This window comes from Ochotona curzoniae, unplaced genomic scaffold, assembly GCF_017591425.1.
Source record: "Ochotona curzoniae isolate NIBS_2020 unplaced genomic scaffold, NIBS_Ocur_1.0 contig_3622, whole genome shotgun sequence".
In the NCBI taxonomy this organism is placed as follows: domain Eukaryota; kingdom Metazoa; phylum Chordata; class Mammalia; order Lagomorpha; family Ochotonidae; genus Ochotona; species Ochotona curzoniae.
The window spans coordinates 6,606,596-6,623,071 of record NW_024465926.1 but is presented as its reverse complement, the minus strand read 5'-3'; the positions used below and the strand labels follow the sequence as shown (position 1 = coordinate 6,623,071).

General features: G+C 42.2%; 1 protein-coding gene and 1 pseudogene across 1 annotated transcript in view; one reads left to right on the top strand and one right to left on the bottom strand.

Annotated features, from left to right (window-relative positions):
* Window positions 1-16,476, top strand: part of WWOX (WW domain containing oxidoreductase) — an 870,330-nt gene that overhangs the window by 80,372 nt on the left and 773,482 nt on the right. The gene's annotated exons all lie outside the window — the stretch shown is intronic.
* Window positions 1,636-11,790, bottom strand: LOC121157680 (annotated as a pseudogene).

The window sequence follows — 16,476 nt, the reverse complement described above, 5'->3', positions numbered from 1 at the left end:
TTGTGGCCACCTTGACTTTATTGGAGACTCAGCAGGCACAGGTTCTGGCTCTTCTCTGACTTTGGAATCTGCTGAGGTGATCTTTTATTTCTGATGTCTGCCTCATGTATACTTGCCTTCACCAATCCCACGCTGACCTGTATGTGTGAGAATCTTGTTGAGACTGGTGCCCAGAATTCAAGATTCCTTTTCTCTTGTGTAGACCCAGCAGTTGATGGTGCTTATGTATGTAGATGTCACTGTCAATAGCCACTGACAGATTGAGCAGGCTGCTGGGTGGGATGATCAATGGTTTATGGGAAAAACACAAATGTATGCAGGAAGCTTCCTTGCATTTCCTAGTAGAAAAAGAATGATTTTTGGGGGGGGGGGGCCCACAAAGCAAGTGGCTTAAGGAAAGTCACCAATGACCCAGCAACCAATGGGAAACCTAATTTTTTTTTAAACCTGTTGGGATGACAAAGAAGGAAATAAGTAATACATTTCTTAATATCTCCTGTCTTGAATTATTGTGTGTCTTTAAGAGATTTCTCAGGCTAGACATTGAATCAGTGGTAAGTACCCCAAGTGGTGATGATTCATTGCTGAATCCCTCAGCGTTTTGGTAACGGACTCTGCATCTTCTCTGACCCTCAGATGTGTGCTTTGAGTAGGATAGCACTAATTAGTTCTCTGTTTTGAAGTTAGGAAAGGCCCTGGGTATCTGCAGAACTTGTCTAAGGGAAACAGCTGAAAAGTGGCAGAATAGGTCTTCAGAGCCTTGCAGTGTCTTCGCTGTTGCAAGCTTGATAACAATAGCAGCAAGTAGTGAGAATGAATTCATTGTGTGAATAAAGATGTTCTCATTGCCTTTGTTTCACAGATAAGGAAACAGAGGCATGGAAATGGGGAGGTGAAGTGATTTCTCTAGGGTCATGGGGGTGAAAATTAGGGAATTGGACTTGATTCCACACTGCCTCCTAGCAATGTCTGCTGTCAATTTTTGTCCATTTTTTTCTACTTTCTGAGTGTTTTTCTACTTTCTTAAAGTATGATGCCCCCAGTAACTGTATGGGCACACTCTAACTGCAGTTATTTCCTCTTGTGAGCTATTTGTGCTCTTTTCCCATTGTACTTAATAGAGTGTTGGTGACGGTTCCCCTACATAGACTGTTCTATTTGTGATTATAGTTTAGAATCGTGGAAGTCATGGTTCAATACCATGTCTCTGATTTGTATCATCAAATATTTTCCACAACTGAATCATAAGTTTTTCCCTGCAGCATCTGAGAAGGCTTGTCTTGCACACCACTGCCCACACTGGTATCTCTCACTTTTTTTTTAATTTTAGTAAGCTTTGTTACTTTGGTATATTTCAATAGGTTTTTGTTTTAACTTGTATTTTTTTAAAAGATGATAATTACTTGATTTTATTTTCTATCTGGTGGGTGCAAAGTAATCTTCATTAATAAGTTGACAATTAGCTTCACTCAGTACATTTTTAGTAATGCATACTAAAAAAAAGTACTCGTCTTGCAAATCGTTCTGCAATCCAAATGCACAGTAGCTTGGAAACCAACATGCAGTAGACCAAAGCCAATGTAAAAATACAGATGAAAACAACTGGCACACTACAGGTGTTATATTGCTCGGATTTTACAGTCTTCTCACCGCATTGTCAGTCTCAGAAATCTATTCCCTCAGCTGGCTGCACTGCTGTGGATTTAGGGAAATGCCTTTTCTTCCTGGTTTCATTTCACCTTCTGAATCCATCCAGTGTTGTTGAGCATCATCTAGAACTTTACAGTCTTGAACACTGATGTGTTTTCCCACAATGAGCTTGTTCTCAACTCTCTTGGAAGAGGACAGAATTGGGAGGAGGTCTCACCAGTCTTCTGCTTCTTCGCAGGGTTTTCCTGAGCTCCTTGCTTTTTCATCTCTTATTCTTAGGCCACTTCACTATCAGGATCAGTGCCAGATGTGCATAAAGAAACAAGTTCCTTTTACTTCAGTATCACCATGTTCCTGCTGCCAAACAGCCCCTGACTTGTTCGCTCACAACTCGTTCTTCAAAAGTCGTATATAAAAATTAGGGATTGATGCAAAAACTGTAGGTAGGACTCATTTTCAGAGTCTCTTGGCTTTAATAAGATATTTATATCAAAATGTATGCATTCTGTGCACAGCTGTGTTTAAGAATGTATATGGCAAAATCACAAGAGTGCATTTCACAGAAAATAGGATGATGATAATGGAACAGTGACTAGAGGTGTTGGTGAGGAAATAGAGACATTGAAATCCTCTTGCAATGATGGTGAGAGTGTAAAATGTTCCACCCAGTTTGGAAAACAGATTGGCTATTCCTCAAAAAATTGGAGTAACAAGATGATCCAGTGATTTTACTCTTCAATATATACCCAAGGGAGTTGAAAACTGATGTCCACACAAAAACAAGAACATGTTAACATGACAATACAACACAGCAGTGCTATAACTAGTATCGCTTCATTTGTTCACAAATCAGTTCATTCAGCCATCTGTTCATGTATCCCTCAGGTGTATTTGCTGGCAGCAATGCGCTGGCTGCCAGAGAAACAGCGGGGCATGCAAGGCGTCGTGGAAACACAAAGGAAGGGCACCAGTGTTAGCCTTACTACATAGCGAGTTACTGTAAACCTTACCCCAATAGTAAACATGAATTCACTCACAGGGTTTCTTTGGGTCAGGAGTTGGGACGTGACTTTTTTCTAGGTGCTTCTTGCAAAGGCTGTCTCATAAGATTACACTGAGGGTGTTGGCCAAGGTTTGATCCAATTCCAACATGGTGTCTTCACCTGGCTGTTAGTTGGAGTTCTTCCCTTGATAGCAGCAGGAAGCCTCAGTTCTTTCCATTTGGACCTCTCTAAAGTGGCCCTATGAAATTCTTACAACATAACAGCTGGATTCTTGTGTAACTGGTCATTGTAGAGTGAGGTAGTAATCTCATTTATGCCCTAGACTTTATGTTACCCAGTTTTATTTAAGCCACGCTCAGTTTGTTAAAAATGGTTAATTGTAGCACACACTCAACAGGTGAGGCATTAGGCTCCACCTTTTGAGGGGAAGATGACCAAAGAATTTGTGGATCTATCGGAAAGCTATGATGGGTTCCAACACAGTGGGCCTGTGGGGTATTATGAAGTCAGAATTTATAGGAAAAATGAACTTTGGATTGAATTTGCAAGAGAAGTTGCTATGAAGTGCATTGCAGGCAGAGAATGCCCCTGGGCAAAGGCACAAAGGACTAAGGGAGCAAGAGCACTGGGGAATCGTAGGGCTTCGCTTGGCTGGGGCGCAGGGGTGGAAGTAGATAGAAGTTTGGGGGAAACTCACAGAGCCTTTTCAACCTTGCTAAGGTATTTGGGCTTCTGTTGGTGTACGGAGCATGAACTGTTAAGGTTTGCTGCAGGAGTCTGTTGTAACCACCTTCTCTGGAGACATTGAAAGCTGCTGGCAGGGCAGTGACAGTGTGGTTGAATAGAGGATTGACTCCGTGATATTAAGGGTGGGGGTGGGGGAGAGTGTGGCAGGCAGCAGAAGTTAAGGATGTAGGATTCACACAGAGTGATGCTTGGTTTGCTGAGCCTTCTGCTGAAATACAGAATCCCAGGCAGCAGGGTGTGTGGTGGGGGAGAGGGGGAATAGGGAGAAGAGGAAGGATGAGGTAGGATGGTTTGGCTCTTGCTGAGTTGGAGGCACCTGCAGGGAAGCACCATGGAGCAGCAGCATGTCATGCCTGATGCAAGGGTATGAACCAGGCTGCAAGCTGCTACCTCCTTCCTGTTTCGCATCCCACAGCATAGAGGATCTTACACTATAAAGATGAAGTCATGGCTTTTTATCTCAGACCCTGTGTCAGGTCCTGTGGTGCGATGAGGAACTCTGTATTCTTACTGATTCTGCCAAGAAACTCTTTTTCACTGCAGTACACAAGGGCAGATGGGATGGCGAGCATAGAGCCTGGTTTTACCCGCTGAAGCAGTCCCTGGCCTGAAGAGTCTTGTAGGCTTCCCAGAAGCTGTAATGGGAGAGAGGCTCCAAACAGTTTCCTTCTATAACACCACTGCTGCCCTTCTAGCCCAAACACCTGCTGTATGCTCAGACACACACTCCTGCCAGGTTGCATTTTTGAATCTAGAAATCTTGCAGGCTCAAATGAACGAAACTGTTAGGAATGTGCATTGGTTAAGGGAGGGGAGGTTGATAGGAGAGGCAGTCTGTTTCCAGATCTTACTCTGTGCACCTGTTTTTTCAAAATCAGACTCTTTTTAGTATTTTCTATGAAATACAATGTTATTCTGAATAATAATATTGTTATGCAAAAATCATTTCGTTTATTTAAAATATCTTAAGATCTTAGAGGCTTCCTTTTTTTGGCATTTAAAATGAAATCTGTTTCCATCCACACTCTCTGGGTTTGTATATTTTCATTCATTGGTGGAGCTAAGTCTAAGCTCGTTTCAGTGGCTGTTTCCTATGATAACTCAAGTGACAGTATCTAAGTCTAAATGACCAAAAAGCTGCCAAAGATAAGCAAGATGGAGCAAACATTTGAGTAATTCTTTGCCTTTCTGTCTCCAGGACTTGAAATAAAAGCTCCTGAATTTATACATTCTTGGTCCTTTAGGAATCCTAAGAACATACCCTTACATGTAAAGGAAATTGTGAGAAGCTGCATATTTATTAAGAATCATGACCCTCAGGACTAGATAAGTCAAATTAAATCTCATAAAATCTGCTATGAAAAATGAACACATGGCACTATTTTTTTCCTTTTAGGGTCTACTTATTAATTTTGTCATGTTTAATATGTTGCAATTGCAAACAAAGACATAAATGTATGTGTTCATTCCTAATTAATTTATGTAATTGGGTTTTATAAATTTAGGTGTTTAGGAAGCTGTGCATAACACACCCCATTTGCTGTGTGTTGTAGCCAATAAAAGCATAATAGAAAGAAATATAGTTTGAAGCTCACTACAGTGGTAAATATAGATTAGCTGTAAATGATATCTTTGTAATGTTTATTTTAAATTTTGCAATGCTGCAGGTTTTCTGAACATACCAATTAATGTTCTTATTTGAAATAATGACTAGTTAATTAGTATAAATTCTAAGTGCTCCATCTCTGACAATTAAAAAGTGCCTTACAGCTTTTGTTTAGCTCCTTCCAAATTATAAACGGAGCAGTATAGCACTGGGGAAAGAACAGGAAGAAAGAGGGAGCGTGTTGAAAATATGGGTAGTTTTGTCAAATCCTATCTTGGATGGCTATTCTTGTATATAAATATCTGTGAACACTTATGTGCGATTTTTATTTTATGCTAAATAGGGAGAGAATAAGTTGGAAATCATGAAATGTATTTTCCGTGTTTAGAGTAGGCTGTAGAAATCAAACACACTGTGGCAAAGCCAGTACTTTTTAAATAAGTCCATTTTGTCATTGTGACAAGACTGTGGCCTTACCCAAGATCTCTGCTCGATAGTGGACCTTCCCCTGCAGCCTGAAAAGACCCTGTGGAAGGAGCTGATGAGAAAGAGCCTGGGTGTTAGCCCTGTGACTCCACCCACCTAGGGAGCGAGGGGCTTACCTGTCCCTTGTTCATCTACCAAGCAGGTTGTCAGAAGTCTGTGTCAGCACTGCACGGTTCTAGCCACAATGCTAGCTGTTGGCTAGTCTATGTTTATGAGTGTGTTGTAAACATGAGAAATTGTCTCTAGTCCATGGCGACATCACATCTTCTTTGGTAACCAGCAAGTACATGCTGCTGTTTGAACACTGATTTGGGAAGATTGTACAGTGCTCTGATTCACAGTCTTTGTCAACACACCAGCATCCGTTGCAGGGAGAGGGTGTTTATGTGGAGTCAAGTGGGAGTACCTTTGGTCCCTTCATTTTGTGCCTTACAGATTTTAAAAATCTTGAGTAATCATGTATAAATATAAATAGTATATGTGGAGTAAGTATCATGGCTCCCATTTATAATGAAATATGTATGTCTCTCCAAGGGCCAGACCTTCATAATTCATTTATAAGTTCCAATATCTCACCTTTACATGTGTACGTTGCAGTAGAGTAATTTTTTTTTTCATTTTGTCTAAAGAATTGCCACATGAGGAAGGGGAGGTAAATGCCATGCAAAGATAACTGAGGGAGAAAATACATATTAGAAAAAAGACAAAAAGGAAAAGAAAGGAAAAAAGAAACCAGAGGTTTTGGTGATGTTGGAAAAATGGCGTGTGAGAGCCGAAGTGCCAGACACTGAGTTTCATCTGTTTTGTCATGTTATGACAGAAATCATTACGAGTGTGATAGGTTTATTTATAAAGACTTGCTTCAATATTCAAAGTACATCTATTCTAGCATTCCTCATTTTGAGCCAGGCTGTGGATCAAGATGAAAGAAAAATTAAATTGTATATTGAAGAGCTGTTAATTGAGCTGTGCTGTGTTTAATGGGGAAGCATCAGCTTGAGGCAGTCAATGCTGCTGACGAGTTGGAATGCACTGCATCATGAGACTGTCAGCTGGGCCAGGAGAGGCAGGCAGGGCTGCGGCAGAGCCCTGTGGCCGGGAGAAGCAGGCAGGGCTGCGGCAGAGCCCTGCTAACCTGTGTGGTTGTGTCTGGTCTCATTGGAAGGCAAGTGTTAAATTTACCCACGGCAGAAACCCTGCACATGCACACTCCTGGTGGAACTGAATTCTGAGCCTTCTCACCAAAGGCCTAATGACACACTGCTTAGTCACTAGAACCTATTTCCTAAGCAGTCATTGTGGGGCTTGTTTCAAGTTTTTAATGTAAGGTTTTCTGTAACAGTACATCCCCTCTTCCCTCCCTCCCTCCCTCCCTTAATCAATGTAAATTCAATTGCGTTTCACAGGGTGGCTGAGTAGTATTTCATCATCCCTAATATCCATTTAAAAATGTTAGGTCTACCCGGTTATAATTCTCAAAAGTAGCCTATCAGTGGTTTAATACGTTATCTCCATTCTCTAAGGCAGTGTTAATTTCCTTTTGTAGTTAATCTATCCTGCTACCAAATTTAGTATATTTATAGTTAAAGATTCTGTTAAGAGCTAAGTGATTTAAGTACATCTGGGATAAAGTGGCCTTGGCTTTAACTATGAAACAAATTTTCTTTATTTCATTCTCTTCACTGATAAGTCCATAGTAACTTGAGGCATTTCTAGAATTGTGGGCAATTTGAGCTTCTAACGGTTGATTAAACATACTTCAGACGTTCTCACTGAGAAGCTGGACGGCTGGGAGGGATTTATTTTTGGTTTTGGCCCTGGCACAGTTTGGTGGCATAGGACAGATTTCCTTACTGCCAATATACTGTGAGTCTGGGCGAGTCTGTCTTCTTAGGAGGGTGGTGGTGGAACCATCATTGTCTCAGGCCCACAACATAGGGCAAACATGGGGCTTGTCCATAGACATGTCCCCAAAGGCTTTATCCATTTATTCATTCACTCGTTCGTTCATTTAGTCTTTTATTCACTTGTGCATGGAGTATGTACTATGGGCCTACTGTGTGCTGAGAACGGCTCTTGTTAGGTTCTTGGGAAAACCTTCGTTAGTTAGGGACCATTTGAGCAGAGTGTATGAGTGCAAGAGAAGGCCACCCAGAGAGTCACCCCTGTGGACAATGTCACAAAATCCTCTGCACCCTGAAAGAAAGCTTTTGGCCATTCTAACATTGGCAGCTACACGGAGCCTGGAGTCAGTTCTGGAAAGTTTGGAAAATTTGGGAAAAAAAAATCCCAAAGGAGTTTAGACAGTCAGCGGGTAACAGGGGATGGCTCATGGTGACAACAGGAACAGGCGCTGCAGTCGGTTGAGAGTGGAGAATGTCCTCGGTGTGAAGGAGAAGCATAAAGGAAAGGCAAAAGACAGGGAGATTTTGTAGAGAAACAGGGACAAAGGAAAGGGGGTCAGAAGTATGTGGCTCCAATCCAGGCTCTGTCGTTTACTGCTCATGAACCTTGCTGAGGCTAATTTGTTGCGCATATTAAGTTCCTAGCACATAAACATGGAAGTTGCATTTATTGGATCTCATAATTACCTGTTTGGAAGGCATCTAGAGTCAGAAATGTACCAGCAGAAGCAGGCAGGGGAGCATCCTCCTTGAGCAGTTCCAGGCTATGCTTCCCAGTCCCGCCTCACTGCAGAGGTGAGCAGCAGGCCTCAGCAGTGTTGGCGTGAACACTGCGGGTTCTCACTGCCTCTGCTGTGGCCATCACAGAAAGAAGGCCCACTACCCGGAGAAGCAGTGGGCCGATGGCTTCTCCCAAGGCATAGGCTCATCAGTCCAGGTTAGCAGGGAGACAAATGTTGCTTTAGACAAAACTATGGCTGAGGCCCTGGGAATGGTGGTGAACTGCCAGGGGTTCGTGGGGGATGAGCGCTTCTTTGACTGCATGTCTGATTTATATTGGGTTCTAGAAAGCTCCATGGGGACTGCTAAGCTGACTGCTTAGATTTGAATTTTGTAGCTGAATGGGGTGAGTACACTTACAACAGCTTCAAAAGAAGGTACCAAGAAAATGGCAGGTTTGTTGTTCTGTGAGTCTGGATTAGATCCAAGAAAGTGGGTGTACAACTTAGAGAGGATCTCAAAGGACTCAGTATTGTGGGGTGGACATCATGACCTTGGCACCATGGCATTAGGAGGTCAAGAAAAGCCAGCTTGCTGTTTACTGCTCCTGACTCCCAACAGTAAGCCATACAGGGTTGGGGTGGTGGTGGGCATGGCTGACACTCTTGCATGTGCCTCTACAGTACCAGAAAATGATCAAGCCAAGACAGTGTCAGGACTTGAAAGCTTTCACTATGAAATGTTGCTTTCTCCCTTAATTCATTGTCCAAGGTGAGTCCATGGCCATGGCCTGTTTGAAAAGAACATGGATGTACAATTCCACTTCCTAAAGAACTAGGACACTTATGAGCAGCTCTAATAACTGCCACAGTGGCAATGGCATCTATATTTAATGTTGCTGAGAAAATAATTGGTTAGATATTGCAGGGAGAGCGTGTGTGTGTGTGTGTGTATAGGGTGGAAAAGAGCTTACAGATAAGAAAAGAACTGGTATCATACCTATATTTTAAACAAGAGAAAAAGATGACATTGGGGTAACAGAGACACAAAAATTTCACTTCTTTGCCATGACAAATACCAGGGAGATGTAATTGCAAAATGAAGCTGCGAATGTCTTACCCAGAGAACTAGGTAACAACCTGCTTGGCTTCATAAAGAAGGAATAATATCCAATTAGACTAAGTGTATTCGGTGCCTGAGTGACAAGCCCTGGAGACCTCAGGGCCTCTGGGGCCTCCAGGGCAGTTTCAGGAGGCTGTCTGCAGACCTGTCCGGGGGTGAGCCTGTCACCCTCTGCCTGTGACTCCCAGCGCAGCAGCCCTGGCTTTGCTAAGCGTAGACATGGGGGATTACCTGTGTTCTGTCTGTGTTCGACCTGCACAGGGAGGGGCACCTTGCCCACCAGATTCACTGTGCTTCCCTTGTGGTGCTCATGGGTGGGACTGGGTCACCTCCCATCATACATATTGACCCTCCGACCCCTTCTGGATAAGGATCCTTGTCACCTGCCTGAAGTCATCACTGCTCCTCTTAATGGGGTATTTCAGTGTTGTCAAGCACAGAATAAAGGGTTCAGTTATGAGCCCTACCAACTATTTGGATCCCTCTGAATTTCAGGCTACTCATCCCTTAGATGTGACCCATAATCGTGCCGTAAGAACCTTAGGGTTTTGGTGTAGGCTTAGCTGTTGGCCGCTATAACTCTTGAGCCCTGTGTTGGGCTCCCACCCTCAGGGGGCATCAGCTGCCATGACCTGTGCCATGGTCACTCCTGTTCAGCCCTCCACTGGTCCCAGTCTAGTCTTCTGCTGAACAAAGCCTCTTCCTGGACCTCAGCCTCAGGGACTGTACCTTCTGAATATCTGCTGTCTCTACAAGTCACGCCATTTACCCACATTGCCTAGCGTTTTCCCAGTGTCCCCCATCACAGACCCGGGACAGGGCTGCTAAGCGTGCTAAAACCCTCTGTTCATTATCTTAATGCCAAGCTGTGCTCCATCCAGTTGGAGCTCCTTTGGTTCTGCTTTGTTTGTCAGTGAGTCTGCATTCTCGTTGTAGAATTAGTTGTAAAATAGTCAAGATTGCCAAATTAATGTTATCTGAAAATTTGGAGCAGGATGGGAATCAAGGAAAACTGCTCAGGATATTTTACTTCTATTGGTACGCTGTTTGTTACTCAGACTACTTTTGTCCTTGTGTTGAAGTCAATATGGACTAAAATTCATCCATTCATGAAAGAATGGTAGTTTATGCGGCATGCTGCTGTGGGAAAAGTGTTCGCAAAGGGGACAAAGTGTTAGCCTTGTATTTCTCTTTATTCTTTTGTTGCATGATTTTTTGGGGGTGCAGATCTTCTCAGTCCCATGGGACTGCTCTTGTGTCTTCTCAGGCACCTGCCAAGTGTCGGTGCTGGATGCAGTGTTTCTGGCACAGCATCTCATCTTTTTGTAGTCCTTTGGATGATCCTCCAAGTTTGGGACAGTTACTATTCCCGTTTCTCAGATAGGCTTAGAAAGGCTAAGTGACTCAAAGCAGGATAGGCTCCTTGAAAAATTGCCTTTGTGCATTTCAAGACCAACACATTCCATGTCAGTGGTTCCTCCCTCCTTCTTCCCAAGGCAGCAAGTTGCAATTCTCCACGCTGCCTGTCCTCCATGGTGTCATCTCACGTTGTCCTGCTCAGAAACACTCTTGTGATGATACTACTGATTATAACCAGAAACTCTAGGGTCCTTCCCAGGTTAAACTCTGCAGATTAGCCACCTTCATTTCAACTTTATCCTGAATTCAGCCTTGCCTGTTCCTGACCCACTTACAGGTTCCAGAGTTTAGGATTTAAACATCTTTGGTGTGTGGAGAGGCGTGGTCCTGGCTACATCACAACAATCTTACTGCCCCACATATACAGTTGTGTCAATCTGGATCCTTCCTTTTTATGCTAGCTGCTTCTCAGGATGTGTATGTGTCGATTCATTAGATGACACTCGGCACTGCTGGCCACAGTGAGGCTAGCTGGTTAGAGAGCTGCTTCCGTGCCGGCACAGACAGTGATTCCGTAGACAAAACCCTGGTTGAGGAAAAGTACTTACGTTACCAGGCAAGCAGAAGATGGCCTGTATTTGCCACAGAAAATGCAGAGAAATTCCCAGAGAATTGCATGGGGTAGGAAGTGCCACTGTCGGGCTGTAGCACCCTCCAGGCGACTTCAGAGCCTGACCCTACTCTGCCCTACTCTGGACTTTGGGCATTGGTGGAAGCCCCAAAAACCCACATGGGGGCTGAGAACAGACCCTTCCTTTGCCTTGACAATTCTTATGTGCCAGGTGTCTCAGAATCTGAAACATTCAACACAAGATTCGTTCTCCCACTCAAAAATTGCCTGTCTCACGCCACTGCGGGTGGCACAAAGCCTGTGGGAGTGGAGGGACAAGTGGTGTGTCAGGGAGGCACCTTCTTCGGGGGTCAGTGTCTGAAGTCAGCATGGCAGGTGGAGGTGGAGTGAAGGCAAATGACCCTCCCAGATCCATCCAGACACTTCATGTTCTTGCTGGCTGGAAGCCCATTTGGAAACTCATGGACCAGTTTCCTCTCTGCCTTACAGCTGCAGCGGGGGGTTAAGGGGCCACTGCTGTCCAGCCTTTGAGTTTTCCATGCCGCACTCCTCCGCCGCCATTATGCCTTTCTTGAGAACCTTGTCAAGGCTGTTGAAAGGGTCAGTTGTGCAGTGCTAAAGGCCAGAGGTGAGGGAGGATGCTGCGAGGCAGGTTGCTGCCAAGTGTCCTGGTTTTTCTGTGTGAGGGAGCAAACAATCTCGCTGTGAATTCTGTCACACAGAATGAAGATCGCTCTTCCTCTAAGGAAAGAAAGAGAAATGATAGTCACTGAGTAGGTGACAGTCGCGGTGAGGTGTTAATGTGTTCACCAGATTAATGACGTGAAGGACTCCATGCTAGACAGCAAAGTGGAGTGTCCCTGGCCAGAATGCGCTGTACAGCTCACATTCACACACTGGGGTGCACACCCAAGTTTGTTTGCTATCTGTAGAGAGAGTGATTTTTATTCGTTAGAATTTTTGAGTCTAATTGTTTTAAACTGCCACTTTTGTTTGTTAAAGATACAGATGTCTGGTCTCAGAGTAAAGCCAGGTGAATTTATCGTTACAATTAGATGCTTCACAATTTGGAAACTTATCACTTAAATTGGTGAAGTGTCACTTTTATACAACTTGATGTTCAGATGTCCTTGGAGTCCAGGACTAGCTTCGTATGCAATTTAACAAGATCTTCGTGTAAGGAAGCAGCACTTGATGATAGGCTGCTTGGAATTTTCCAATTCCCTCCCGTATGGGACACTGTGTCAAAGTGTGGAGCACAAATTAATTTTAGTGTAACTCTTAAATTAAGTAAAACAAGTAACACACACATGCAAACACAGACCTCTGTTCATCTGTGTCTGTATACATCGGTATGCCTGCTGAAGTTGAAGTTGCCCCGTGTTCAATTACTTCAAGCAAGTCAGCTAATGTGATTCCAGATGAACATTGTTTATTTTGCTCTTTCTGTTAATTTTTACTGCCTGGTACTCTCTGGGCAAAGGCGAAAAAGTCATAGGTTATACATTTCTTACTTATGGGCATTAAGCAATATCTTTAAAACATAAAATAAAGCCGAGAAAAGGCACAGCCTGATAACAACAACAAATCTAATCTAAAGTGACACGAAGAGACTCTCCCAGACGGTTTTCTCTTTAATGTAACATGACTTTCAATTGATGCAGCCCCACAGTGATTGAAAAACTCTCAGAGCTTGTCTCCTATGATTACATTTCTGATCTGTACAACTTAATTTTTTAACTTGACTAGCCTTAGTTTTGTGAATGAGTGATTTTCGTTTGCTTTCTTTCCTACTTTATTTGGGAATAGAGTTGATTTGGTAGGCAGGTAAATAAAGTCCCATGACTATGGAAGATGGTGGGAATTGCACAGCATGAGAGGCAGTGGGAGCTGACTGTAGGGTCTGCTCCTCCGTTTCTTTCTCTCTCTTTTCACTTCCCTCCCCTCGTCTTCCTTTCCCTCCCCCTTTTCTTCTCTCTCTCTCTGTCCTCTATTTCTTCCCTCCCTTCTTTTCTTTCTTTCACTCATCTTTGTGTTTTCTTATTTGCCCTTCTGACAATGGTGATGGCAGATCGATCGATCTATCTATTATTGGTCAGTACATTGGAAACCATTGACCTATACACTTTGCAGCTACAAGATGTATGTGAACTATAAACATACAGATGTAGTATTTTTAAGAAATGTTTGTTGAATCATCATCAATACGATCATACTATAGACTGTATTTTGTTAAATTCAAAATTAATTTGAAATGCTTATCTTTCCAAATATGAAGAAAGGTACAAATAATTGTACACATTTGCTTATTCAGGTTTCCCAAATTCTTTAAAGTGATTTCACCACCATAGCATCACATTGATACCTTTGTTGCGTGTCGTCAACTTCACCATGATGAAGGTTCAACATTTTTCCTCCCTGTGGTGGACCGTACCTAAGGGGATGTGTAATGGAAGCGTAGAGAAGTATGTCCCCATGCACGCTGTACCAAGGGGGACTCACAGCGAAATGTCTGACAGTGTCCGATGTTGGGAGACACCTCAGTGACAGCACGATGGATTTGTGAAAATTCATGAAAGACATCCATTATAAGACTGGAAGGGGGAGATGGTAGGGAGGGGAGGGAACTTGAGGAGAGGATAGGGAGACTCCAGTGTCTGTTAAATTGTGTCGTAAAACGATTAAAAAAAATTCTTTAAAGTGATATACAGAATATATCGAGATTTTTGTTTGATATTTTCCTGGGTTGGGGGTTGCATCTTTTGAGCCTCCCCTACATAATACTGAATTACTTCACATGGTTAAAGGCAAGTTCCTTCATGGATATTTTCATTTAAACAATATCATAACATTTACTTGTGTTTCTGATTTCGTACTTCTATATATAGTTCTAACTTTCCTCTAAAACCTTATTTTAAAAGCAAATTTTGCTTATTTAGAGTGAATACTAAAGTGAACAACACATAGTAAGTATTAAGGCTGAGCATAAATGATTCTCCTAAATGTTCCCAAAACCTCTGACAATGGTTTCACGTTCTCAGATGTCTCCTAGTGGTGTTTTCAGGTCAGAACTTGAAAATCAAAAGTTCCGTTTTATATTACCATCTTGTGAAACTCAGTGCTCCTAACTTGGGTATTTAACTTTTGACTTGGCTAATGGCAATCAAAATTTTTTATTTGGAAAGTTGATTTAAAATGTATTATTATTTTTTCATGTAATAATCTTGATACCCATGGACCCAAAGAGTCTTTGAAAAGTTAATTGACAGCACATATTGTAAATAAAAAAAAAAAAACTGAGAGTATGGTTTTGAAAAATTTTTGCACCAAACATTATTTTAACTCCATTTCCCACAAACCAGTTGAAGTATTCTGTGTACTTAGTACTTTCCTGTGTGTGAAAACTTTAGGGACACAAGAACCATTGCCTTTTCTTAGACATAGGAAGAAACTTGGAGGTGAAAACTGTGGCAAGGAAGGGCTTAGAAGATTGGAAGGACCTGGAAGGTAGCTTCCAGCTCAGATGCATTGAGGGTAAGGATGTTGTCCCCATAAGAGAACATTTTTATGATATTTTTCACTACTTGATACTCCAGTAATGTATTTTGGGGCTCATTATAAAATCAAGATAAAAAAAAATCCATAGAGAAGCTTGAGTGTATTATTTGAAGCAAGAAATCTTTTCAAAACTTGTTCTTTTTAACCCTTGGATCCATGTATGTTTGATTTCTTTAATTTTTTTCTCTTACCAAGTGTGCTGTATAATTTTAAGTAGATGAATCCTGGAATTGGTTTTAATATATATCATACCACAGTGTTAAGCTTGGTTCATTTGGATTTTAAAAATCTCCAGAGCTTTAAGAATGACTTTAAAACACTCTTTACTGTGGAAGCTTAAAGAAAATAAATCTCAAATGTCTCCCATATTAATTCATCTGCTTGGAAAGTTGGAGACTAAAAGGTTTAGCAGGATTTTATATATTTCCTGTAATTTTTATTTGTATTGGAGCTAACTGTTCTTTGTATCTAGTGGTTCAGATTTTATGAAACAAAGAAAGGAAGAATAAGGAAAGAAATGTGATGGAAATGTGTGAAACGGCCTGTAGGTTTTGTAAATCAGATGTAAAGCTATTTGGTAAATTGTTTTAATTGTGTTTTGAGAAAAACAGTTTCCTCTTTCTGTTGATGGTGAACCCTGAACAGAATACTGTTTGTTTTTCCTTTTAAATGGAAAGTCTCTTCTTCCTCCAGAAGACTTTTATGAATTAAGTAAGGGGAGAAACGGAGCAGAAGATAAGAAAACAATTCACAGTATTGACGCTGGGCTGGAAAATCATGTCTTCTTTGCTATTCAGGTGTCTAGAACCGAGGTGGCTAATTAATGACCCGGAGCTAACTCTGTTGGATGTGACCCACACATTGTGTTTGATGCCTGATGATTACTGTCCGTTCATGTGCAGCCCTGTGCTTGGAAGGTTTGTAATTTGTTTTTGACACATTTCTCTCTGATTTCATACACCCATGCATACAGATCTCACCTTCCTTCAAACTGCATTTCCAAAGCAGACTTTGTTTAACATTCGGTTTGGGTAATTTATTGTCCCCTACTTACTTTCCTTAATACATAATCTCTTTCCTTAATGCTTTCTCTGTTTTCCAAGCCAGTAACATGAAGAATGAGGGAAACTTCTGCTGAGAAAAGTAAGTCAGAGCCTGTGAGCTCCCCAGACATCCCACGGCGGTCACTTCACATGCCTCCCTTTGCAGTAGTGTGTGGTGAATGCTTGAAAAAAATCAGCAGAAATCATTGTGCAACTTGGAACAATGGCTTTTTTTTTTTTCTGCTTGATTGGTAAGAAGGCCACTGGAAAAGAAATGGGAGGACTCCCAGGAGGGCGGGGAAGGGCAAGTTGTCTTGTGGGAAGCTAACGGGAGGCCAAGTGTTTTCCAGTTCATTTCCAGCGTGTATGTCTTTAGGGCCATGGGCCCAGCTGTGCCTCATTAGGAGCAAGAATTTGGCTGTGACACCTCTTAATAAAGGGGCAGAGGGCAAGGAAGGAAAGGAAAGAGGGAAGGAAAAGCCCAACCAGCTAAATAGCGATATAACTTGGGACAACCTGAGTCTAGAATCTTTCATCTAATGAGCGTGCCAGTTGCTAACTGTGAGGAGGAAAAATGACGCAGTGTGCAGCAGTAAACTCTATGCTTGAATAAAGGTGAAAAAAAACCATGTTACAGACAGGGCAC